We start from the raw sequence: 24,843 nt of genomic DNA on the forward strand, positions 1-24,843 counted from the left end.
ATTGTGTATCCGCTTGCTTATTCGTTCATTAAATAAGCATTTATTTCGTGCCAATATTGGCACCTACCACGTGCCAGGCACTGTTCGGCCCACTAGGTCTACAAGGATTAGCCAATATGGCCTCTCTGTCATGGAGCGCCAGTGCAAGGCTGAGCCCAGAAACCAAGCGTCATGCCACGAAAGGCATTCTGCAACTGAGGGGAATGTCCTGAGACAGAAAAGACACAGGAGCCCCCCAACATTCAATCACTCCCTTACTCTGAGCTGCATGGATTTCCAGCGGAATCAGAAAAAAACAATCTCACAGGCCACCTTTCCCATGTGGCTGCAGGAACATCCTTACTGACCAGGGTCACTCTACTCTCAAGCATGCCCCCCAAGTCTTCTGGGCTGCTTCATTTTTCTCTTTTCTTTTTAACATGTATTTATTTTTGAGAGACAGAGGGAGACAGAGTGCAAGCCGGGGACGGGCAGAGAGAGAGGGAGACACAGAATCCCCAGCAGGCTCCAGGCTCGGATCCGTCAGCACAGAGCCCGACGTGGGGCTCGGACCCACAAACCGTGAGATCATGACCTGAGCTGAAGTCCTATGCTTAACCGGCTGAGCCACCCAGCCACCCCGAGCTGCTTTATTTTCTAGACGAGAAAACTGAGGCTCCAAGGGTGATAAATGACTGATCCAGGGCCACCTGGCAATGAAGTAAGGCGACCAAAGCTGGTACCCAGGTGTCTGGCATCTCTCCAGGATGAGATGCCTTGTAACCACAGCACAGGAAATCGAAGGGCTGAGGGAGGGGCTGGAGGCTGCAGTCAACTGTCTTCTTCCCAAGTTTCCTTATCTGTGGCCAAGAAAACCCCAGAAGCCTCTGCCAGGAATGGCCACATCACTGTCCTTTCCTTTCCCCGGCTCCACTGTTCTTGAACGATTCGGGGAGGCCATGGTGGGCTTGCTGATGTGAGCACAGAGACGGTGCTGGGAAGAGGTGAGCACCGGATGGCCTGAAGCTAGCGAGGCATCCGATTTAGTAAAAACATCCTCACCGAAGCATAAACGTAAAAAGAGCTCAGGAATGGAGCAAAACCACCTAACTACGAGCTCCACTTAAGAAGCATCGCATGGGTCTGTTACGACAAATGTGGCATCAATTCCCCAATCCGACCCTGTTGCCTTTGCCTTCCCCACGAATTTAAGGCCCAGAGCCCTCAGGGAAGCATCACCTGCCCTCTTTGTGGCCACAGCTTCTTCTCTGAGCTTCTGCTTTTGTTCCCCGCGAGATGTTGTCAGTTTTGCAGCCGGCTGAGAAGTGGCTTTGGGGTTTTTGCTCTGGGTGTGGTTTCCTTGCACTCACAAGGCTCTGTCTGCACGACCCAGGCTGCTAACCTCAGGCACAGAAGGGAATATCCCACTGAGGTAGTCATTAATGCTGTTCCACCAAATATGTCCAGCTTTCCCCCTTCACCGTAGGATTTCATTTCCTGGGGCCCTTGGGGTCAGGGACTAGTGACTAGTCTGACCAGTATAATAAGAGTGGGCTATTCAATTGCCAAGACCTCCTAGGGCTCTTTTTTCTCTGTGCTCCGGAGTACATACAAGAAGGTGTTCCATCAGGGGTGTCTGGGTGGCTCAGTTGGTTAAGCATTGACTCCTGATGTGGACTCAGGTCACAGTCCCAGGGTTCATAGGATCGAGCCCCATGGCAGGCTCTGCGTTGACAATGCAAGGCCTGCTAGGGACTCTCTCTCTCCCTCTCTCTCTGCCCCCTCCCCTGCTCATGCTTTCTTTCTCTCCCTCAAAATAAATAAATAAACTTAAAAAAAAAAAAAAAAAAAAGAAGGTGTTCCATCAGCCTGGGTCTGTGAGTGAAGGGCACAGCCACCAGCTGGCCCAGGATGCTCATATCCATGAGAGTAGGAAATCAACCTTTATGGGTTTGGGCCTTAGGATCTAGGGGCTGTTTGTTACTGCAGTATAACCTGCTCCATCCTGACTGATACACTGCCCATCTCACACAGAGCAGGAGCTTCTCTAGGTCTACCCTCTTCTCTGGGAAACCTTCACTGTCCTCATCAGTGAGGGCCATGCATGAACAAAGGCAAGTAAAATGGAGGCAAGAACATTTCTCTAATGTCCTGGGGAGATTTTCTCCTTAAGACCCGAAGACAGGTGAGCATTCAGCTACATTTGAAAAGAATGAGAAGGAAGTTGAGAGTGCTGTTCTCTAAGGCCTTCCTTTCCTATGAAGAAGCTGATCACTTGATAAGAGCAAGTGGGGCTGCAGCCTGAGAGCCCTCCGGGTTAGCAGCAGGTGCCGTGGACACTGGGAGGGGACACGGGTTGGGAGGTAAGGGCACAGGGTGCCAAGCAGCACTGTAAGCCTGCTGGGGTTGGCACTGAGCCAGCCACCCGGTCCCATTCAGCAGCCCGGGGACAGTGGCAGAGATGGAAACTTGCCTGATTCGTTGCAGTCAGGGATTGAACCGGCCGGGGCGGGTGGGCCAGAAAGACGAGCAGGGGGATGTGGTCCATGCAGTAGAGGACATGTGACTTAACCGATCCATCATTGGAGGAGAGGAGGTGGAACTCACAACATCCTGTACAGTAGATTCTCCTGTTACATTTTACAGAGAAGGACAACTGAGGCCCAGAGAGACGGTACCGCTTGCCCAGCTCCGACAGCTAAAGGTCAGAGCCAGAACCAACCGAAGCCTGGCCGGCCCCAAAGCTTGGCCGCTACCTGGTACTCTTTTAGCCAGAAGCCACGTCACTCCCTTTTGAGCTCCTCTTAGCCCTTCATCGGGCTTTTCGTCTACACCTTAACGTCTCCTTTTAATTACTAGTTCACACAGACCTACTCTCCCAATCCAGACTGTGAGCTCCTGAAGGGCAGGAATCTGTATTTTATATAATAGTTCATAACAGCAGTAGTAGCAACCACAAACACTACTCTTTGTGCTGAACGCACACAACGTGCCAAGCTGTGTTCTGAGCACGGGACACCCACCACTCAATTCCCACGGCCCTCTGTGAAGACAGGTGCCAAAATCATCCCCATCTTGCAGATGAGAAAAGATCTCCGTTGGGCTGGGCTGAAATTCAACCCCGACTATTAATATTTTCATAACTAGAGTTCAACTCGACTCGTTTCTTCTATAATCTCATTTATTTTATTTTATTTCTTATATTTTCAAACATTCTCAGAAGGAGTCTATGGACTTCTCCGGATGCCAAAGGCGCCCATGGCAAAGGTGGCTGCCAGGATTCCAGAGGCAGGCTTCTGTCCCCAGCGATCCCACAGAACCCAGAGCTCCTGGCTGGGTAAGGGACCCTACGACATCTTCACCCAAGGTTAGGGAGAGAATAATCGATACTTTAGCCCATCCGCACATCACAAATACCTAACTAGCATAAATACTCTGATGTCAGCAGCGTGAGCCCCTGGATAACGTTCATCGTAATAAACAAGTCACTTGTTCCCCCCGCCCAAAAAAAACACCGTAGTTTTTAGTATCCAGTGTGCTCATTAGAAAAGCATCAGCTGTGGATCACAAATGGGGATCATAGGAGGGTTTGTAGCAGCTGCCTCTGGATATAATGCTGGCTGACCTTAGGCCCAGACTATGCCTCCTTGAGGGTTGACTAGCTGGCCTTCCCCCGTTAGACTTGTTTTCTTAGCATCTGGGCACTGGCTCAGTCTAAATAGCACTAACGTGATATCCCATCCTCTATATGCTTACGGTTTATAAAGTAAATTGCAGGCGTCCAAACAGGCACACTGAATCACAAGCCAGGCAGAACTTGCTAGATTTCAGAAAATCCGGGCTATTATCGGACTCGGGGATAAGGCAGCCGGAGCCAACGCTCCCTGCCCAGACCAGACAGCTGTCCTCTTTGCCAGCTGGCCCGTGCCGAGTGCTGAGCCTCAGGACACATGGTGCCAGTCCAGACACTGCTCTGATGGGCTACATGACCTTCCATAAGTTGCTAGCTGATTTTTTCATCCTCCAAATACGGGGTGTGTACCAGATCCAATTCCAGTCAATAATCACAAAGCACCCAGTGTGTGCCCGGAACTGTGGGGGATGCAGAGACCATACAAGCTTACATACTGGTCGGGGAGCCGGTGCTGGAAGCAATGAACTATTTGTTACCTGCGACGGAAAGAAGTCAGTGCGAGTAGGGATGGAAGTGATGTGTTCTGTTCTGGGGCCACAGAGGAAGGAGTAAGCCGTCTGCACGGGGCTGGGCAGCCAGGCTTCAAAGAGGAAGGGGCTCCATTTGAACTGGGCCTCAAAGGGTGAGTGGGTGGGGAACAGCATTCAGGGTTGAAGGACAAGCAAGTGACAATGCAGGGGCTGGAATGTGAGCACCCCACATTGCCCAGTGTGGACTGCGGAGCAAGGAATCCAGTCCTGGTGTCTCCCTACATCTACTGCCTTGGAGTCCAGAAGACTCCCCGGAACCTTATTTTTACAAGCTTCTTAAGTGATTCCAACATGCAGGCAGTAGGTGCTACGTGTTGAGAAAAAAAAAAAAAAAAATGAATGAGTACAAGAATGAACTTGACCTCAGGTAAGTCCCTTCCAGTCCCGAGATGTCATCCCTTCTTTAAAATAAAGGCGCCGGGTCAGCCTGGTGGTTTTTCAAATTTTGTTCTGGAGAACCCGTGAATCTCCCAAAGTGCCTCAGACACCACAGAGGGGGAGATGGGGTGCCGAGAGAGCAGAACTCTGAGCCCCTATCCACACTTCTTTAGTTCATCTTCCCTTTTATCTGTTTGCTATTATATGCTGTGCTTCTATGCACCATTTTGTTTGTAGTAAAGTTTCCTTGGCTACAAAGAACTTTTTTTTTTTTTAATTTATTATTTTTGAGAGACAGAGTCAGAGCGTGAGCAGGGGAGGGGTAGGGAGAGAGGGAGATAAATCCGAAGCAGTCTCCAGGCTCCGCACTGTCAGCACAGAGCCCGACGCGGGGCTCGAACTCATGAACTGCGAGATCATGACCCAAGCCAAAGTTGGACGCTTAACCAACTGAGCCACCCAGGCACCGTGGCTACAAAGAACTTTAAAAAAAAATTTTTGTTATGCTTATTTATTTTTTGATAGAACACAAGCGGGGTAGGAAAAGAGAGAGAGGGAGGCACAGAATCTGAAGCAGGCTCCAGGCTCTGAGCTGTCAGCACAGAGCCTGACGTGTGGATCGAACCCACAGACCGTGAGATCGTGACCTGAGCCAAAGTCGGATACTTAACCAACTGAGCCACCCAGGCACTCTGGCTACCCGGAGTAGAAAAAACTTTTAAAGCCACTGAATTGGCTGATCATCCAAGAATCCCCGAAGAGAAATTTTTAAATTCCTTAAAGGCAGTTAACCTACCTTTGTTGAATATTTCTCAAACAGGTGTGGACACAGCATGGAGCCTGCTTACCAGGCTCTTTATTTGACCATCATGATTTAAAATCTTCTGGTGTGGTCCAGAAATCAATGAGTGGAGGGGGGAAATGTGGATAGCAATGCAATAGAATATTACACAAACTTAAAAAAATGTTTTTGAAGAATAGGTAATAAAATGGAACGTTAAATGAGAAAGCCAGATACCAAACTGCACAAAGGCTATGATCTCAGCTCTGGATCTAATACATCAGAATTACTGGACAAGTATGGCGGTTCCTCAAAAAATTAAACATGGAATTCTCTATACCCAAAAGAATTGAGGACGGAGACTTGAAGTGAGATTTGTACACCAATGTCTAGGCAGCATTATTCACAATAGCCAAAAAGGTAGAAACAACTCAGAAGTCCACTGACGAATGCGTGGATAAACAAAATATGGTGTATACATACAACGGAGTATTATTTAGCCTTGAAAAGGAACGAGATTCTGACACCCGCTTCAACGGCGATAAACCTTGAAAACGTGCCAAGTGAAATAAGCCAGACACAAAAGGACGAACACTGGATGATGTTACTTAGATGAGGTGTGTAGTCAAATTCCTGGAGGTGGAAAGTAGAGTGGGGGATACCACGGCCTGGGGTGTGGAGGGAATGAGCAGTTTATTGCTTTCGGGGGACAGAGCGTCTGTTTTGGATGATGGAAATGTTCCAGAGGTGGACAGTACGGATGGTTGCACAATAATGCAAGTGTATTTAATGCTACTGAATGGTACACTCAAAAAATGTTATAATGGTAAATTTTATGTCATGTATATTTCACCACAATAAAAAAAAAAATACCAGCCAGAACTAGATCGGCATGGTGACAATGGTGAATTGTGTGCGACGAGATTGTGGCAGACTGATCACTTTATTCTTTCCACTTCTCTGCATTTTCAAATGTTCTACGAGAATAAATTACTCCCGAAACCGGACACGCAGCTATTTAATTAAACAAATCTGGTGGTTCTCTGACACTTCCCAAAAATGCCTTGTTGTCCTTTACGTAAATGGGAGCAATACTTTATGTACTTAATACAAGGAGCCAAGTTCAAGGATGCCAACTCAAGTATACACCAAGCTGCTCAGTCAAAATAAATGACAGGCAGACTGCCTCCCCTTTTTAAGACTAGTTGTCCTCATCTATATTTAAATAAGTTTCAAATAAAAACGGAACCCAAATAAATCTTCTAATGAGCTTCCCAAGAAGCTGTCTGGCTTGGAGATACTCAAATGCAAACTGAAGAGAGAAAGAAAGCTGCAGAAAAGTGGGAGACAGCCAACGTTTTCCCCAGGACAGTAAGGCACTGCAGCTGGGGAAGTGACTTCGTCAGTGAATTTCTATCCCGTCTGCTTCTGGAAGATGTCCTTGGGTAGAAAGGATTCAGAATCCAGAAGAGGCCCTTTGTGTTCACTGCAAATCCACCCCCTCCATCATCTCCCCCCCCCCCCACATAAATGTTGACCAAATATTCCAAGGATATTAATGGTTGGAAAGGCAGCCAATGTGTCTACCTGCCAGGGTGCCCTCCACCCTAGACCGCCTGGGTCCACTTTTCCTGGCTCTTGGGCCCTCTGCCTGCCCACAGAGTGCTTCCTCACTGGCCATGTGACCTCAGGCAGTGTCCTTACCCAACCAATGGGAAGAAAGGCACCCACCTTGTAGGGCTATGGTAGGGGTTAAACGACGTCGCCTGTGTAAAGTGTCACTGAGGTGTTGGGTGCATGGTAGGTGCTCACAAGCTTCTTCCTTTGCACCCTAGTTCACTGTTCAAGATTCACGCGTGTCTCGGTGGGACGTTGAAGAGTAGTGCCAAAGGTAGCTAATGCCGAGTGGCAGGTTTTAGAATCACGGTAAAACAGTAGGGAGAAGAGAGGCTCTTTCAGACCTGGGGTTCAAGGATGGCCCTGGAAGGCAGGCGAAGGGAGCCCAGCAGCCCCATGGAGCCCAGCTCTAGCTCCCACATTGGCCAGCATAAAGCTCTTTCGTGGGAGTCTGGGTGAAATCCTCAGAGAAGGAAGATGGGCTCCATTTCACAGATGAAGAAACAGAAGCTCAAAGAGGCTGTCTGTCTTTTTCAAAGGCACACAGTTGGGGAATAACCAGATACAGGGTTTTCTCAAACTCCCTTGGCATGAAATGGCAGAGGGGGGGCTGATAATTCCAGCTCTGCCACAAAGTCCTTTGTTTAGTTAGGTGTTAGTCTCTTGCCTCTCTCCTTAAAAGAAAAAAAAAATTTTTTTTTAAAGAAAAGGTGAGGAGGGGACAGGAAGAAAAATTCTTTGAGGCACTACACTAGGTTCACTTCCAATCTCTGGGCTTTGGCCTTCTCATGTACAAAATAAGGCACTTCCTGCCTCAAGACATTGCCACCGGCTCTCCCCTCTGCCTGAGACACCTTTCCCGGCCCCCTCACACCCATGCACCCTCCTTCCGGTCCTTAAGCTTCAATGACAATGCCCCCCCCAAGGGAAGCCTTCCCCGTTCTATTCTTACGCTCCTTTGTAGCACCCTACGTCCTTCTGTTGGGGCACTGACCCCTATTTGGACACCTAGGTGTGATTCTTTGATTGACACACATCTCTCCATGAGACGGAGATTAATTAGCTGGCAGAGAGGCGGCAGTCAATGGCATTTGTTGTATGTTGACTCAAAAAGCGAGTTCTCCTCAGGGCTCTGTTCTTCAGAAAGTGCCCTCCCATCCCCACCCCCTCCTCAGGCTCTCATCTGCAAAACATAGGGAGGTGGATGGGGCACCTCTTAGATTTCTGCCAGCTCACACATTCTATGATTTTATCACCTCAACACACAAACGAACAAGGGACAAACCAAACCCAAACCTACAACCATTGTGATTCCAGCTCCCTGGACAAGTTCGTAGAACAGGTTCTTACACTCTCGGGCCTCAGTGTCCCTAGCTACAGAACGAAGCATTCAGGTACAGCCTTCTAGGCTCTTCCCATCACCGACAATGGTAATTCCAGTAAGAAGGCTCCCTCCTCCCCTTGCCTTTCACCAAGAGCTGTACCTCATTCCGGGCACACAAACAGGAAACGTGACATCCAGGAGCTGATGAGCGGCTTGTTTCTCTGAAGCCTGGGCGGGTGACTGGGGGAACGACGAGTTTCTGAACCTTCTACCGAAGCTGAGAGTCCGTGCCAAAGACATTTCTCCAACAGTGTGGGCGGAGGGCACTGCTGGTGTCTACCTGGGCCCCTACATCAACCCCACCCTGGTGCATTCGCAGGGGCCGTGCAACCCAGAATGAGCAGATTAACAGTCTTGAGGGCGTCCCTGTGACCGTTCCTCTGAAGGCACTGAATCCCGGGATGGAGTAGAAGGTGGAGGGCAGGACACCTAGGCTCTGGCTCACGCCCCTCTCTGGGCCTGGGTTTCCCCATCTGTCGAGTGAGGGGACTGAATTCGGGACTGTGCCACGTCCCTGCCCACTCTGTTTTTTCTTCCGGGAGGCGGTGTGGTGCCATGATGAAGGGCATCGCCCCCTGCCCGTATCTGAGAATCAAATCTCTCCTTCACCGGGTGGCCCTGGGAAATTTCTTAATCTTTCTGTGCCTCAGTTTCCTCATTTGTAAAACTGGGGTTTCTCGATGAGGAACAGGCAGGGCTCCTGTAGAGCTCCTAGACAGCATCTGACGTGAATAAGTGGCCAGTAAGTGTGAGCTGTTTTTTTTATCATCACCCTGGCTTCTGGATCACTTCCCTTTCTCGCCCTGCCCATACACGGACCAGGCCGGCCGTGAGGACCACGGCGGCAGCCCCGTCCCTCAGAGGAAGCAGATCCCAGAACCCGGCCCAGCCTCAGTGTCCTCCCCAGCACAGGCAGGACACAAAATACCTGCTTCTGCCAGCCGCTGTGGGAACGAAAAGGAGCCTTGACCTACGTCCCCCAGGGCTGTGGCTCTCAAAGCGTGGCCCGCAGAAGGATGCCGTTTTTTCCTCCATGAGGAGGCAGAGAAATTGAGAGTATGTTCAATTGGCTGTATTTTAACAAAATATCATCCGTGGAGGATTAGTCACAAAGAAGGATGGTTCTTCCACATCAAGGCATCAGGCATGGTGCAGGAGACACAGGGTCATTGCTCTGTCTCCTGCAGCTGCCCAACTTGGCTCCAGTGGGCTCTGTGTCCAAGGTGGAGTTCTGGGCTCCTATCTTTCTAGAACGACTCACCCAGGCAGACTGCCCGTCTTGACCCGAGAGCATTTCACCCAGTGGCAAATGCAATGGGTCTCGAAATATCTGTTGCCACTGAATAGGCAGCGACTGGCTCTCAGCAGAGCCCAGAGGGCTGGGCAGGGACCAGTCATGGCTGCTCAAGGAGAGTCACTGGCACTCAGTGTTTTGAAAAGCTGTCCACAGAGGAAAAGAATAAAACCGACGGTCCTCAAAACCCAGGCACTAGCTCCTACCCTTGAAGATGCTCAGTTGCGAATCTCTGTTTGGCAGCCATGTTCGGAAGGGATGTCTTTCTCAGGGATCGAGCCTTTTTATAGCTGAAGGGAACCTGAGGGGCCTCCGCCCAAATCCTTTTCTTTCACAGATGAAGGAAAAGGTTCAAGAAAAGATGACTTTTATAGCAGAGGCAGGATTTGAACCCTTGAAGGCTCCTTGACTTACTTCCATTTGTTCAACGGACCCATGGTTACTGAAGGCCTGCTACATCGATGCACTCAGGACTCGACAGCGAACCAAAGAGGTAAGTACTCTATTCCCACAGAGCTCACCTTCCAGTTGGTAAGCAGATAAAATTAATAGTTGTAATTAACAAATAATTAAGGATATATAGTTTCAGTGGAAATATAACATATATTACATAGAATATATTAATACATTACTCATTAAATATTATTGTTTGGTAATAGTATCAAAATTAATTAATATATTAATATAATATAAACTCGGCGGTGGAAAGGGTTATAAAGCAAATAAAAGATGTCGACGTGTTGGAGACTGACTCGGGGGTGAGGGAGCTGCTGTCTGGGGATCCTCCTTGCGCCAGCCTCTCTCTGGGGTCCCCAGGGACCTCCCAAGCCAGTAGTGTGCTGTAGTTGGCTCACGTTGGCTTGCAAGGGCCAACCGTTCAATTTTTAGGAATTTGGCAAGTGAGCCGTTAAATACAGCCGTCATTAAAAATTCAATTGTATAAGCTTATAATTAAATGAGTCCTATTAAGAACGAAAGTATCCATCAAAACCCATCGCTTCCTAATTGTTTCATTACATGGTATGCTCCTGAGGTTATGTGCACCAATTGTGTTGAGACATAGCGGAAAATGCTATAGAAAAGTAGGCTCCCTCAAGTGGCGGCTTGAACGTGGTCATGGTGTAAATATGTACACTTAAGAGACTGGCAAACACCACATAGCAGGGCTTTCAATTCTCCGGGAGCTAGTCACACTGTCTAGATCTAATCCGGGCCTTCTGTGTTCGTGGGAGTCTGTGTTCTTCCGGCCAGAGGGTGTGCGGTGTAGCCCCAACTCCCCTGGGGTTGTGGGGGCGGGGGGTGCGGGGAGCTTCCAGTCACATGGCCTGAACTTTCTCTTCCCTTTTTAAGGTTTCCACGGTGAGGAAGCAAGACTGGGATCTGTAAACGGATCTGTCTGCTTCTGCAAAACCGCGGCTCTGGTCAACAATATTCATCAAGGGTCTCTAAGATGGTGATTCATTCGTTCATTTGTTTATTTGATTTTGATAAAATTAAGTCCCGTGGTAAGTGTCCCGAGGAGGTAAAAATTTTTATTTATTTATTGTTTGTTTGTTTGTTTGTTTTTAAGTGTTTGTTTATTTTGAGAGGAAGAGCACGAGTGGGAGCAAGGAAGGGGCAGAGAGAGAGAGAGTGAATCCCCAGCAGGCTCCGCTCTGTCAGCGGAGAACCCGAGACGGGGCTCGATCTCACAAGCCGTAAGGCCCCGACCTGAGCCAAAATCAAGGGTTGGATGCTTACCCGACTGAGCCACCCAGCTGCCCCAGAAGGTAAAAATTTAAAGGAACTCCTGCAGAGAATCTGTAGAAGTGTGTGTCTTACTTCTGGATTTTCATGTTAGGTTTCCTTCCTTTAAATACATAACTGTTCTGATAACAGCTGAGTGAAGATACTAGACTTCCACTGATAATAATCATAAGGGTAGCTGCCATTTAATAGCATCACGTCACGAGACACATTTGTCTCTGAAATCCACACCAACCCATCTTACACCTGGGAACGTTGAGGTCCGGAGGTTCAATAACTTGACCAAGGCCAGGCTGCCCTTCCGAGAGTTCCCCAGAAGCCTTCTCCTGCCCGCAGTTACAGCTGTGTGGCCCTCCTTAGACCTGCAGGATTCTATGGCCCTAAGGGGGCCCCAACTCTCATGGCTTTGGCGAATTCTGCAGCTTCTCAGCTTAGCATCAGGAATCCCCTCCTGCCACCGGAGCAGAACAGGCCAGACACTTTCCCGTTTGTCCATATGCACCTGGAATGCACGTGAGTCACCTAGGCCTGACCAGTTAGTGGTGTTACATCCTAAAGAAATGGCACGAAGGTTCGGACGCCCATGAAATGTTACAGCGGCCTCAGGGGCAGCGAGAGCTAGAATTGGCTGCTATGCGGGGCGCCTGGGTGGCTCAGTCGGTCGGGCGTCCGACTTTGGCTCAGGTCATGATCTCGCGGTCTGTGAGTTCGAGCCCCGCGTCGGGCTCTGTGCTGACAGCTCCGAGTCTGGAGCCTGCTTCGGATTCTGTGTCTCCATCTCTCTCTGCCCCTCCCTCGCTCGTGCTCTGTCTCTCTGTCTCACAGAAATGAATAAACATTTTAAGAAATTAGAATTAATTGCCATACAAGACTCTGTGTTATCTACGGCCCAACTTCTACTGATTCTTGCCAGCTTGGTTTTCTAGCCTTCCCAGGGATACTGTGAGCAATAAAAGAAATCCTTCCAATGCGTGCCTTTTCTGCCACAGCGAGCTAGAATCTCCATCTGTTGCTTGCAACCCTGATCTCTGACCAGTACACGGTCCATGTGCTACTCAATACATCAGCCCCAAACATTTACTGAGCACTTGCACGCCAAGGAACGAATTCCCAAGCTCTCAATTAAATTTGCACATAAGAACATTAATTTTCCCTTCCTTTGCACAGCTCTGGCTAACATCTGAAAACAGAATTTGCTATGCAAAATACCACCGTGTAGACCACGAAAGAGTTAGTCAACCGAGCAAACGAAGACCAGTCCTTGCATTCAGGGAGCCATGCCCCCCTTCCAGGAACCCCTGCCACTGATTCTGAGCAGTTTCTTTGCCTTCCCCACAGATGCCAGGCAAGTCGTTCTCAGGGACAGCCTGCCGGCCACTTGAGGACTCGTGGTTCCCTGAGAAGGGAGGGGGGGCAGCAGTGCTTTTGCACACAGATGCTACCAACCCCAACAACGTCATCCCTCTGGGCACCTGGCCCGTTGTCCCGGGCTTGCTTCCTCCTCTGTGCTCCTCTGGCCACCAAGGCTGTCTGGGCTCTGGAACAGCCAGAGGGATATCAGGATGATTGGTTCTCACAGCTTCTTCCCTCTGCCTGAAACCCTCTTCCCTCTTTACCCCCTAACTCCTACAGGGCTCAGCGTACAGGGCGCTTCCTCAAGGAAGTCCTATCTGACTACCTCCCCCGACAGGTTCAGGCCCCCGTGACACCCACCCTGCTCTTCTTCATGGCTCTCGCTGTGCGGTTGTTTGTTTTTTTTTTTTTTTTTTTTTTTTTTTTTACGACTATCTCCCAAGAGAATCCCAGCGTCCCCGTGGGCGGGGACTGTGTCTCTGTTCACTGCTACCTTCAGGTATCTAGCATAGCACACGGCAGCTGCCCAACGTATTCTGGGTGTGTCAGTAAATGAGTGAGTGAATTTCTGGTGGCTCAGTGAATGCTGAATGAATAGCTAATTTCAAAGCATGAGTCTCTGGAACAGGTGCATCTCCCAGAACCACGTCCCCGGTGTCCCATCTGGCAAATGGGAGCCACAACCTCGGGCTCCCTCCGGGCACAACAGCTCCTCCTCCCCTTTGGCTTTTAGTTCGAGTGTTCATTTCCTGGGGGTTTGGACTTGCTGTTTTAACAGCAGGAGTTGCTCAGAGAGAAGTTTGCTAGATCACGGCCTCGGGGCCATTTTGCTGACAGGGAAACTGAGGCCCCAGCGGCTCCGACCGCTGGGAGCACCAGTACAGGATGGGGCTGGGCCAGCTCACTTTCAGCCCAGACTCTTTTCTGTGTCCTGCCCGTCAGTGGACATTTAAAGCAAGGGTCCTGAAGACAAGAGCAGGGATGGAATTAAGAACTTTCCTTAAGAACTAATCACAAGACCTGGCCTCCCTCTCCTAGCCTCTTCCAGAAGCTGCCTTTCACCCTCTGGTTGATTTCTGTCTGAGCAGCACCAGGCAGGAGCCCTGTCCTGGGCGAGACATGGATCTGGGGCCCAGCATCCCTGAGCCTTCGGAACCACCTTTGCTCTCCCTGCCTGCCCCCTGCAGGGTCTCCAGGCCATACTATATTTGGAGTCCGGACCTGGCTTCCGTGCCCTCGTTCTGCCATTCATTCTTGAGAGACTTTGGCCAAAACATTAGAAGTCCATCCTTCGGTTTCCCCCCACATAACGCAGGGGAATTATTTCTAATTTTCTGACCCTCACAGTGCTTTTGTGATGCTCAAACAAGATGGAAACACGACCTCACTCTTCAAACTGCCGACTAGCGTAGACAACCCCAATTATAATAATTCCATACTTATTTTTCTGTTTCCCCGGGGTTTTGCTGTCAACCCATAGCCAGCTGACCTCCTTCCAGGGCTCATTCTCCCCACCCAGCCTCTCAGTGCCATTCAACCCTCTTGCCAACATCCTCCCGGGAACCCGGCTCTGCCCCCGGCTTCCCAGACATGCTCTGCCTGGGCCCTCCTCCTCCCTCTCAGATCACTCACTCCCCTGAGTTGGGACCTGCCTCAAGGGGCAGCACCACACTCTCTCCTGCCATTGCCATCTGCCGAGCACACGTGGCTTCAGAGAGGAGCCACAGGAAGCACATGCCCACCACCCAGCTCCCTCGGGGAATGCCTGCGCGGGCTTTCCCCGGCGCCCAGAAACGTGAGCGCACGGCGTGGGGTCTCCATCCCGCCACCAGCCATCACCACCTCTCCCTCACGGAAACTCTATGTGGCAATAAAAATGAGCACAGTGGCTGCTGGAGCCCGCGTCCTGGCAGCTCCCTCCCCCCCCCCCCCCCCCCCCCCCCCCCCCCCGGGCTGGGTCTGATTGCATGCAGCCGACCTCTGCGGCCTCCACGCTGGGTTTGGACAAGCCAAGCGGAGAGTAGCTCTCTGGCTGGAGACTTAAACGACATTTTTTTACTTCCTCTTTTTCGAACGGAAAGGCCTTTTCGAAGTTATTCTGGGTTGAGTATACTAAATGATGACCCCTTTGCTTTTAGTACACGGACCGGACTCTCTATCAGTGTGACTTCCCAAACTAACCCACCTGGCCTCCCTCTCCGAGGGGCGAGATGAAGCTCCTGTGAGCCGACCGTTCAGCCCAGGCAGAGAGGTGAGGGGTCTTGCTTCGGGCTTGACAGCTACTAAGGGTGCACACTCAGCAGGGGGCCTCCGGAGGCCACACTTAACCACCGGAGCAGGTCAGTTAAGAGGGCGGTGGTCGTGTGCAGCATGCCCTCTGGCTCCTGCGGCTCACAGAGAAAGGAAGAAAGGACCACACGTGACGGAATGTTAAGTTCAGGATGCCCAGGGTGGCGGGGGAGGGGGAGCGGGGGGCGGGGGAGGGCCGAATTTCCGGGAGGCAGGATGAAGAAACTGCCTTTTCACCGAGAGGATGATGATTGAGCTGGGTCTTGAAGGATGAGTAGGAGTCTGCAGGTGGATTTGGGGAGGAAGGGAGGAAGGGGTTCCAGGCAGAGGGGGCAGCATGGGAAAAAGCCCAGGGGCATAAAGCCAGGAGAGGGGGTCAGGAACTGTAGGAGATCCCTGAAGCTGGAGCAGAAAGTCGAAGGGATAGGGTGATGGGAAGAAAGCTGTTCAGAGAGCGGCTCGTGCGGGATCTTGGATGTCACGTAAAGGAACATGTAACTTACTCTGAGGGCAGAGTGGAGCCTGGGAGCGATCCAAAACCCAGTCAGTGTGGTGTCTGGGAAGGCTTAGGCTGCGGGGACAAGATGTACTGGAGGTCACAGCAGCCCAGCCTCTCCGGGCTGGAGAGGGGTGCAGGTGCACCTCACCTAAGCAGGAGCAGAGGGACGGAAGTAAAAGGACAACAAAGAGGTAGGACTGCCTAGATCATAGATTTGGGGGCGGGGCGGGGGGGAGACTCCCAGACAGAGGGATCGTGTGTGCAGAAATACAGCGATTTGAAAGCACACCGCCATGCTTGAAGAGAGAGCCACGGTACCAAGGAGTAGGTCGGCCGTGCGGGGGGGATTAGTTCAGAGAGAAAAGAATAAATGGAGACTCGTATCGGGGAGTCCTTAACAAATATATGTGGTCATTTGGATTACTGTTCCCGAGCATCATTCTCTGCCAGACAGCAAAGGCAGAGGGCTGTCAAGGGCTGCCTTGACGTTGGTTGCTGAAGGGTGGGGTGGCTCTGGCAATTTCTGAAAATAAGACACCGGTGCAGCGAGCTCCATCGATTGACTCTCCCTTACGAGAATGATTTCTCGGTAGCATGTGATACTGTTCGATAGCATTTTACCCACATTAGGACTTCTTTTAAAATTGAGGCCGGTCCTCTCAAGCCCTGCCGCTGCTCCCTCAACCAAGCTGATGTGATATGCTTAATCTTTTGTTGTCATTTCAACCATCTTCACGGCCTCTTCACCAGTAGATGCTATCTCGAGGAACCGCTTTCTTTGCTCATCCATAAGAAGCAGCTTCTCATCTGCCAAGGTTCTCTCATGAGATTGCAGCAATGCAAATACAGTAATAGTGAAAGCGTTTGTTGAAATCATGAAGAAATTGCAAGAATGACCAAAAGGTGCCGTGAGCAAATGCTGTTGCCATAAATGGCGCACCTAGACTTTCTGGACCCAGGGTTGCCACAAACCTTCAATTTGTAAAAAAAATAAATAAATTAAATAAATAAATAAATAAATAAATAAATGCAATGTCTGCAAAGCACAATAAAACAAAATGTGCCTGTATATACATCTGTCCCATTGCCTCTGGGCATGGACATATTACTGGCTTTGACCAGCAGCATGTGGGTAGAAGTGACAGTGTGCCAGTTTAGAGTAAAGGCTTTAAGAGGCATTACATCATTTCCTTCTTCCTCCAACTCTAACCATGAACATGACATATACCAGATAGAAGCAGCTCTTTCAGCCTATGTCCTGCAATGAGAAGACACATGGGCAGATCTTCTGGCTGGCTGGCACCTGCAGCACAGCCACAAAACCATGTATCACAATGGCTCTCCAGCCGTCATGTAAGGTGAACAATAAACTTCTGTGGTCAGAAGTTAAGATTGGGGGTTGTTTGTTATGCAGCATAGCTGCAGCAAAAGCTAGCTGATACACCCTCCATGAGACATACTATAGCATGTCTCATATAGTGATACTCTATGATAGTATCATGTGATGCACACTATATGAGACACAAAGGGAGCAGATGGTGAAGAACTTTCCACGTCATGATTAAGAGTTGTGCACATGGAAGGTCAATAGAGAATTCTGTAGTCGATACACATTGGAACCTTCATTCACTCACACCCAGTCACAGAGGTGGAGACATCCATCCTTCTGCTCCTCTAGAATTTTGCCCTATTGGCCATCTCTTACCTCTCTTAGACTGAGTCCTTCCCCTGGCCTGTATCTCCCTTGTCTTTTCCGTCCTAAAATCCTTCCCTTCACCTTCACCTTCCTACAACTGTAGCTCAATCTCCCTCTGGCCTTTTCACACAAATTTCTGGAAAGTATTGCCTGTACTCACCATCTCCACTTCTTTCCCTCTCATATCTCAGCAATCTAACTTGTCTGTCCTCCATCCCACCAAAATTACTCCCAGCAGATTTCAGTAATCTCCTAACTGCCCAGTGCATCTTCCTGCCCTTATCTTCCCAGGCTGCTCCACACCATTTAGCGTGGAACCAAATACATTATCTCTGCCCTTGACCCAAATGTTCCTCGTTATGTATTCTCTCAGCTAGTGGTGCCATCATTCATCCAGTGACCCATGACAGAAAGCCAATACGAGATAATGAGTTGTGTCCGGCCTTGCCAAGTTTGTAGCATCTTTGAGACATCCAAGAAGAGATGCCCAGTGGGCAGTGAAACATGTGAATCGGGGACCCGAAACAGAGATGTGAACTGGAGATAAAGATGACTGCTCTGGAGGTAGCATTTAAAGTCATTGGCATGGGGGCACCTGGGTGGCTGAGTCAGTTAAGTGTCTGGCTCTTGCTTTCCAGGTCAGATCATGATCTCACAGTTCATGAGTTCGAGCCCCCATTGCACTCTGTGCTGACAGCACGGACCCTGCTTGGGATTCTTTCTCTCTCCCTCTCTCTTGCCCCTCCCCCCCCTTTCTCAAAATAAATAAATAGACTTTAAAAACAATTAAAAAAAAAAAAAAGCCATAAGCGTGGACAAACTTGCTTAGTTTATAGAGTAAAAGTACCAGGTCTTAAATTGCAGGTGATACACAGAGAGCTCTCCTAAGCCCAGAATTTCCTATTCCTAATGTCACAATTCCAACAATTCCATTAGGTTCCTTCCCTCCGGAGGCATGGCTTCTGGTGGCCTCCACACCACCATCTTATTTTATATTCTGCCCCCTGTTCATGCTGTCTTCTCCAACAGCCCTTAAAATTGCATCATAAAAATAGAAGGTATAAGATACCATCACCCTGCCACTAAAATGGCTAAAATCAAAACGACTAAAATAAAAGCAACACCAAATATCATCAAGCATGTGGAATAATTGCAAGAGCCTTACGTTGCTGTGGGAAGGTAAAATGGTATACCCTATGACCCACGAATTTCAGTCCTACATGAAGACCAATGTCCACAAAAGAATTCTACAAGAAATAAGAGCTCAAACTGGAAATAACCCAACGCGTTCCTCAGTAAGGGAATAAATAAGCAAACCGTGGTATACCCATACAACAGAATAAACTACTACTCAAGCAATAAAAAGGAACAGACTACTCATATATGCAGCAATACAGGTGAATTTGGAAACCACTACGTCAAGTGAAATAAACCAGAGATATACAGTATGATTCTATTTACACGAAGTACAAGAGCAGGCAAAATTAATCAATGGTAATAAAATCAGGAAATGGTTGTCTGGGAGGGACAGAAGGAAAATTAGTTGGAAATGGAAACTTTCCAGGATGTTGCAAATATTTACCTGTCACTTTGGGTGGTGGTTGCATAGGTGTGAACAATTGTCAAAACAGGTTTGAACTGAAGATTTGTGGATACTATTGTATCTAGATGATACTTTAATTAAAAATTAGAAAAATAATTTGTAAGGCTCTACCAAAAACCACTAAAATAAAAAGAACGTACAGGGCAGAAAACACAGTCATTTCAAATACAATTATATTTATAGTGTGAATGTCCCTATATGAATGCCCAGTCTCCGGCTTAATGCTGTCCCCTTTCAGCTATTCTCGCTCCCTCTTGCTCCCATCTTAACGATGTCTGTCCATTAGCTGTTTTCTAACCATTAGGAGAGATGATGTAATATAAAGAGCACAAGCCTTAGAGTCAGACAGGGCTGCATTCAAATCCCAGCCTTGAGTTAGAAGCTGAGCATCCGTGGGTGAGTTACTTGGCCTCTCTGAACTTCATTTCCTTTACTATAAAATGAGGTAACAAGATCCCCCACCCTGTTGTGTTGGGCTATGATAAGGGCAGTGTGCTGACTAGCTCCTGGGGAACCTAATTCTTTTTGATCTTAGCCTATGAACAAACTGTTAGTTCTACTCACATCTAAAGGTCCCACAAAAGTCCGAAAACATCTCAGAGGATGTGATTCATGGCTTCTTCTCCCAGAAGGGTAAGAAGGTGAACCAGAGGCCTTGGAGTTAGGATCCAGGTGAGCTGGTGCTAACAGCTGGAGAAATGGCTGCTCGGAGCCACCATGGCCAAGGGAAAGGTGCTCGTGGCCCATGACTCAGGAGACAGGCTTCCTGGCAAGGCTTGGCCACCAGAGAATCTTACACAAACCACTTTGCATACCTCTTGACTCAGTTTCTCCAAAGCAGACTGGATCTGAGGAATCTGATAACAAAAACAGCCCCTGGGGTTTCCCAATATACATAGGAGAGATAAAGGCAGAAGGGAGCTTGTTCCTTCTGAAAGAAGGAAGGAGGGGTCAGAGCCCTGCCCTGTAGGCCCCCCTCCCCCACTACGGTGGCTCCAGAGCCAGGATCTCAAGACTCCCAGGAGCACAGTCTGCAATCTCCTGGACCAAGGTAAACCCCAGGGGCATTCCCAGCTCTGCTTTATTAAGTCATTGAATACCTGCCACTTCCAACAACAATTGAGATCTGCACCTGCCCCCCCTCCCCTGCCATCTGGTAGGAGAGACAGGGTACACCCAGCAATAACTCAGAACCAGGGAGAAAGTGCTTGCTTAGTGCAGCCAAAGAGGCACAGAAGTGCAACAGAATAACCATGTCCCCACCGCAGGTCACACACGCTGGCATTTTCTTACTCGGAGCAGCACCCCCATTTCATAGTTGCAGAAACAGGCTTCCCGGGGATAGCGTCTCCCAGCTAAGAAGCAGTGAGGCCTGGGGTCCCCAGCATCTCCTGCCTCCTGAGACATACCTATTTCCAGGTAAATGAAGAAGGCAACGAGGCCTGCGCCAGATCCAGAAGGAGTGCAAACGGCGAGCAAAGCCACAGAAGCAGCCGCCTGGTCCCGGTTCCTTCCGGGGGCGGGATGGGAGAGGTGCAGGGGCGGCGGGGGAGGGGATGGTGGCGGGGAGGAGGAGAGGCGCTGACACCCTCCTCGCCTTCCTCCTCCTCCCCGGCCCGGCCAGCGGGAAGATTGGGAAATCTCAAGTCGCTCTGCTTTCTCTCCTCCAGCGCTAACAATTTTTTCCACTTTACTGTTTTTTGGATGCCTTTCAAGAGTTTGTGCAATCATTCTGTTTAGCTGTTTTTCTGCCATTTTCAACGGCGGGGTGGTGTCCCTTTCGAGCAGGAACGGGGCTGTTTGTAAAGTTGAAGGGACCCTGTCTCCTCCCTTCACCCCAGTGCAGCAGGCCCTTTTGCTGCCAAAGTTACAAATGTTTGAAACTTTCGCTGTGCCGAGTTTGGCCGGGTCCGCGCTCTCGGACCACTCCTCCTCCGTGCCCCAGCTTTCAGGGGCTCCGGCGCCCCCTCTCGTCACCCTCTCAGGCTCCCCCTTCTCAGGGGCATCCTCTTCCCAAGTAGTCCAGGGCGAGAGCCCTCCCTCTGTCCTGCCCCACGGGCGAGGACAGACCCCTCACTCCTTTCGAGATTCCCCCAGGGGCGGGGGTCCCACCGCGCACCCCCCGGGGCTCCTCTCTCCCGCCCGCACCCCGTCGGCCCCGTGGGGAGACCTCGGCCCGCCGCCCCTCCGGCGAGTCTGCAGGCTGGGCACAGGCAGCGACAGGGACAGGATGGGGACAGGGACCGGGGCAGAGAGAGAGAGAGAGAGCGACAAGAACAAAAGCGGGGACACAGGCAGGGCAGAAACAGGGCAGGGCCGGAGCGGTGGCCCCGCTCCTCTTCCCCGCCGCCCCCCAAGCCACGCCCGCAGCCCCCGGGCCGGGCCCAGCTCCCACCTCCCGGGGCTCGGGCGGCGCCCCGCGGGACCCACCTGATCCGCAGAGCCTGGGCGCACTCGGGGCCGGACCGCGCCTCGGCCCCCGGCCCGGCGGCGCCCTCGGCGGCCCGCACGGTGGCCGCGCCGCCTCTGCCCGAGCCCCGCGGGGCGCGCCGGGGCGGGGTGTGCAGCCTGCGCTCCGGGCCGGGCCGGCCGCGGGGCGCTGCTCCCGGGCGGCGGGCGGCGGGCAGGGGCGCGCGGGAGCCGGCGAGCGCTCGACAGACAGCGGCGGCGCTCCCCGCTCTGCGCCGCCCGCGGCTGTGTGTGCAGAGCCGGGCCCGCCCCGGACACTGGCGGCCGGGAGGCCGGCCGCGCGAGTGCGTGAGTGCGGGTGCGTGTGTCTGCCGGCGGGGAGGCGGAGGGGGTGTCTGTTTCATTTTCACTCAGGCAGAAAAAAGCCTGCAACCAGCAAAAAAAGAAAAGAAAATCCCTGGTGAGGGCTGCTGGGCCTCTTTGCCTTCTCGGGCTGCACGTGGTGGGGGTGGGGGTGGGGTGGGGTGGGGTGGGGGGACCCGGAGCTTTGGAGGGTGGGGTGGGGTCTGTCACCCAGTGGTGCAGGGAGGGGCCTCGGGGCCCTGGCGCGCCGCCAGACACTGGGGAGGCGGAGAGCCTGGGAGGTCTGATCCACCATTTGTTTCCTGGGGAAGGAAGAGTGCAGATGGAGACAGCGACAGGCGGGCGGGCCGGAGCCTGAGCCGCCCTGCCGGGGTCCCCCCAAGTCCAAAGCTCCGGAAGTGGGGGCTGGTCACCGGGCACCCAGCGCGGGTCCTGCCCGCGCATGTTCGCAGACTTGAGCCCGAGTTTCCCTACACACCCCCCGGGCTTCTCCACTGGAATTATTTAAAAGAGAACCCCCCAAAATGTACTTGAGAGTTCTGCGCCCAGCATGACGGCGATTCACTTCTGGTGAGTTGATGTAGGCACATCCGGCGGCCCTTGCCCTGCGCTGATAACGGACAACAGGCATCTTACTCCCACACTCGGGCTCACGGCCGGGTATTTTGCCGGTGGAAACTCAAAACTTCCTTTTTCCAGGGTCATTTGTCATTGAACGTCAACTTGAGAGACTGAGAAATTAGCTTCTGAAGTATTTTAATGCATTGGAACTATACTTTGACGAAAGCGGCACAAAACATGAGTGTGATGTATAATTTTAATTGTTTCATTCCGATGAGAAAGGAACAGAGGGCTGATTGAATACCTGAAGCATGCACAGAGGCCACGAAGTGGGCCAGGTGACGCCTTGGAGCTTGGGAGAATGAAGTTTCCCGATGGGTCCAGTGGAGTAAAGCGGTGGGAGAATTGAATCATCAGCCCCACACAGCAGCTCAGGAATGAGGAGCCCCATGGCAATGACCACAATGGGTCCTTTGCTAGAGTATAAACGGGGCCATTATTGTCTTTGGTGAACTTGTAGTCACTCATCAGTAGTGTAGTCAGTATCACCGTAAACATACAATGAGCGATGTTATACTCAGGGCATTATTTCCCATTTTTCATTATTGCATTTGAGAATGCATTGTTTAAATTGCTCGCCCATCAAACTGGATTATAAACGAGTTTTGTGCGTGTGTGTGTGTTTTAAGAAAACGATGACACTAACTCTGACAGTGGCCCAAGTGGTGGTTCACCGTGATCCAAATCAAAAGACGAGGACACCGGAAACATAAAACATGTGAAAACATTACTCTGCTACTGTTAACACCTGGTGTCCGATCTCTGATTTCAGCAACACATCATCAGCCCTATTCATTTAATTTGGATGTTCTTGCTTTCGTGGTTGTGTTTCTGTTTTCTTAGAAGATTTGTGTGGGCTTTATGGTTGGTTTATAGAGCTGTGAGCATGAGGAGTTCGTCCTTAATTTTAGGTTTATACATATTTCAGTAACAATAAGATAAATATAACTTAATTCCACACTGTGGGTCTGGAAGTTTTCTTGTTTTGCTTTGAGAGGATCCACGTGGTGCTCAAAATTTAACTTCAGTCTTGCTGACGGAACATCTGAGCCGGAAAACACCTTAAAGACCATACTCACTTTGTCTGGGGGTCAGGAGTTCTAGGTTTAAGGATTAGTCATTCTTCCCTTCTGAGATTCATTTGCCTTATATGCAAAATGAGATAAGATGACTAGTTCACGGGGAAGGTAAAGTCAAAAGTAGATAGTTGTTGGTGACGGGGCTGTGGAGCCTGCTGCCACATCACAAGAGTGTGAGGCTGAATGTTCATGGAGAGGAAGGGTGGGTCAGGGAGGCGCCAGCTCCGATCACTTGCCGGGGTTGGCTCCAAGTGCTTTACCTGTACCTGAGCCCACATAATTTTCGGCACACCCTGATCACGTCCCCATTTTCCAGGGAAGAAAGCAGAGGCACAGACAAGTGATGTGACTGTTCACCATCTCTCCACATATGGCCAGAGCGCTCCGGGGCCCGAAGACCCTCTTCTCTTTACCTCCTTCTTTCTTGTAACAAGTATTTATCAGAACCCTACTACGTGTCAGCCCCTCCTCTTCAAGTGGAAGGACACCAAGCAAACAAGGCTGGGGGAGTCAACGGCCCAGACAATGACATGCCCAGTTAATGATTTCCGGGCAAACGATCCGGGCTCTGAGGGGGAAATGCAGATATAGAGGACCTTGAGACTGGGGGGAGGAGGAGTTTGCTAGGTGAAGGGTTCGGGGAGAGGGACCCAAACAGTCACGCGCAAAAGTCCTGAGGTGGGAAGAAAAGGACCCATGTGTGTGCTGGGAAGCTTCATCATTGTAAATGGCGATTTATTCTCTTCAAACCAACCTCTCGATCCACAACAAAGCTCGACAGAGTTTTCGTGGAACTTGACAAGCTGCTCCCCAGGCCAAGGGCCGGGTTTAAACCGAGACGGTTTTGACAAAGCAGGGAGGGAGGAGTTGAACACTTGCTCGACCAGATATCACGATGTACCGTGAGGCTCTGACAACGCACGCTGGTATGGGGGTGGATTATCGGACCGATGGAACGAAATAAGTAGCCTAGCAAGAGACCCCCCCCTGTGCGGAAACGCGGTGTCTGACAGGTGGAGCTACAGATCAATGGCGGGGGGTGGGGGACCCAAACTGTTCAGAAAGTGTTGCCGGACCCCAAAGAATTGAAAACAGGTATGCAGACAAAATGTGTACGGGGATGTTCCCAGCATTACCATTTATAATCGTGAAGAAGTGGAAACAGCCCAAGTGTCCATCGACGGATGAATGGACAGGCAAAATGTGATACATCCTCGCAGTGGAATATTATTCGGCATCAAAAGGAGGGAAATCCTGGTTCGTGTCGCCACCTGGACGAACCTGGTGAAATGCGAAGTGAAAAAAGCCAGACGCCAAAGGCCGCGTGTTGTACGATGCGATTGGTGTGAAATCCCCCAAATAGGCACATTCATCCAGCCGGAAAGCAGATAAGGGGCTGCCATGGGCTGATGTTGGGGGAAGCGGGAGGGACTGTTGAATGGGCTTACGGTTTCCTTTCGGGCTGATGAACAACACTGTGGAACTACGTGTGCCAGTGGAGGCAAAACACGGTGAATGTCCTACGTGC

The 24,843-nt window shown here is 50.6% G+C and overlaps 1 protein-coding gene across 3 annotated transcripts in view; it reads right to left on the bottom strand.

The window, feature by feature from the left end:
* Positions 1 to 21,356, bottom strand: part of GGTA1 (glycoprotein alpha-galactosyltransferase 1 (inactive)) — a 57,573-nt gene extending 36,217 nt beyond the window's left edge. The window contains exon 1 of one of the 3 annotated variants that reach the window (XM_042963551.1): positions 21,274 to 21,356. The gene's annotated coding sequence lies outside the window, so the exon portion shown is untranslated. Of the gene's footprint in view, positions 1 to 14,941; positions 15,194 to 20,252; positions 20,364 to 21,273 lie in introns of those variants that run through there. The other 2 variants (XM_007094354.3, XM_042963552.1) reach the window with 2 other exon arrangements.
* Positions 21,357 to 24,843: the final 3,487 nt, after the last annotated feature.

Source organism: Panthera tigris, chromosome D4, assembly GCF_018350195.1.
Source record: "Panthera tigris isolate Pti1 chromosome D4, P.tigris_Pti1_mat1.1, whole genome shotgun sequence".
NCBI lineage: Eukaryota > Metazoa > Chordata > Mammalia > Carnivora > Felidae > Panthera > Panthera tigris.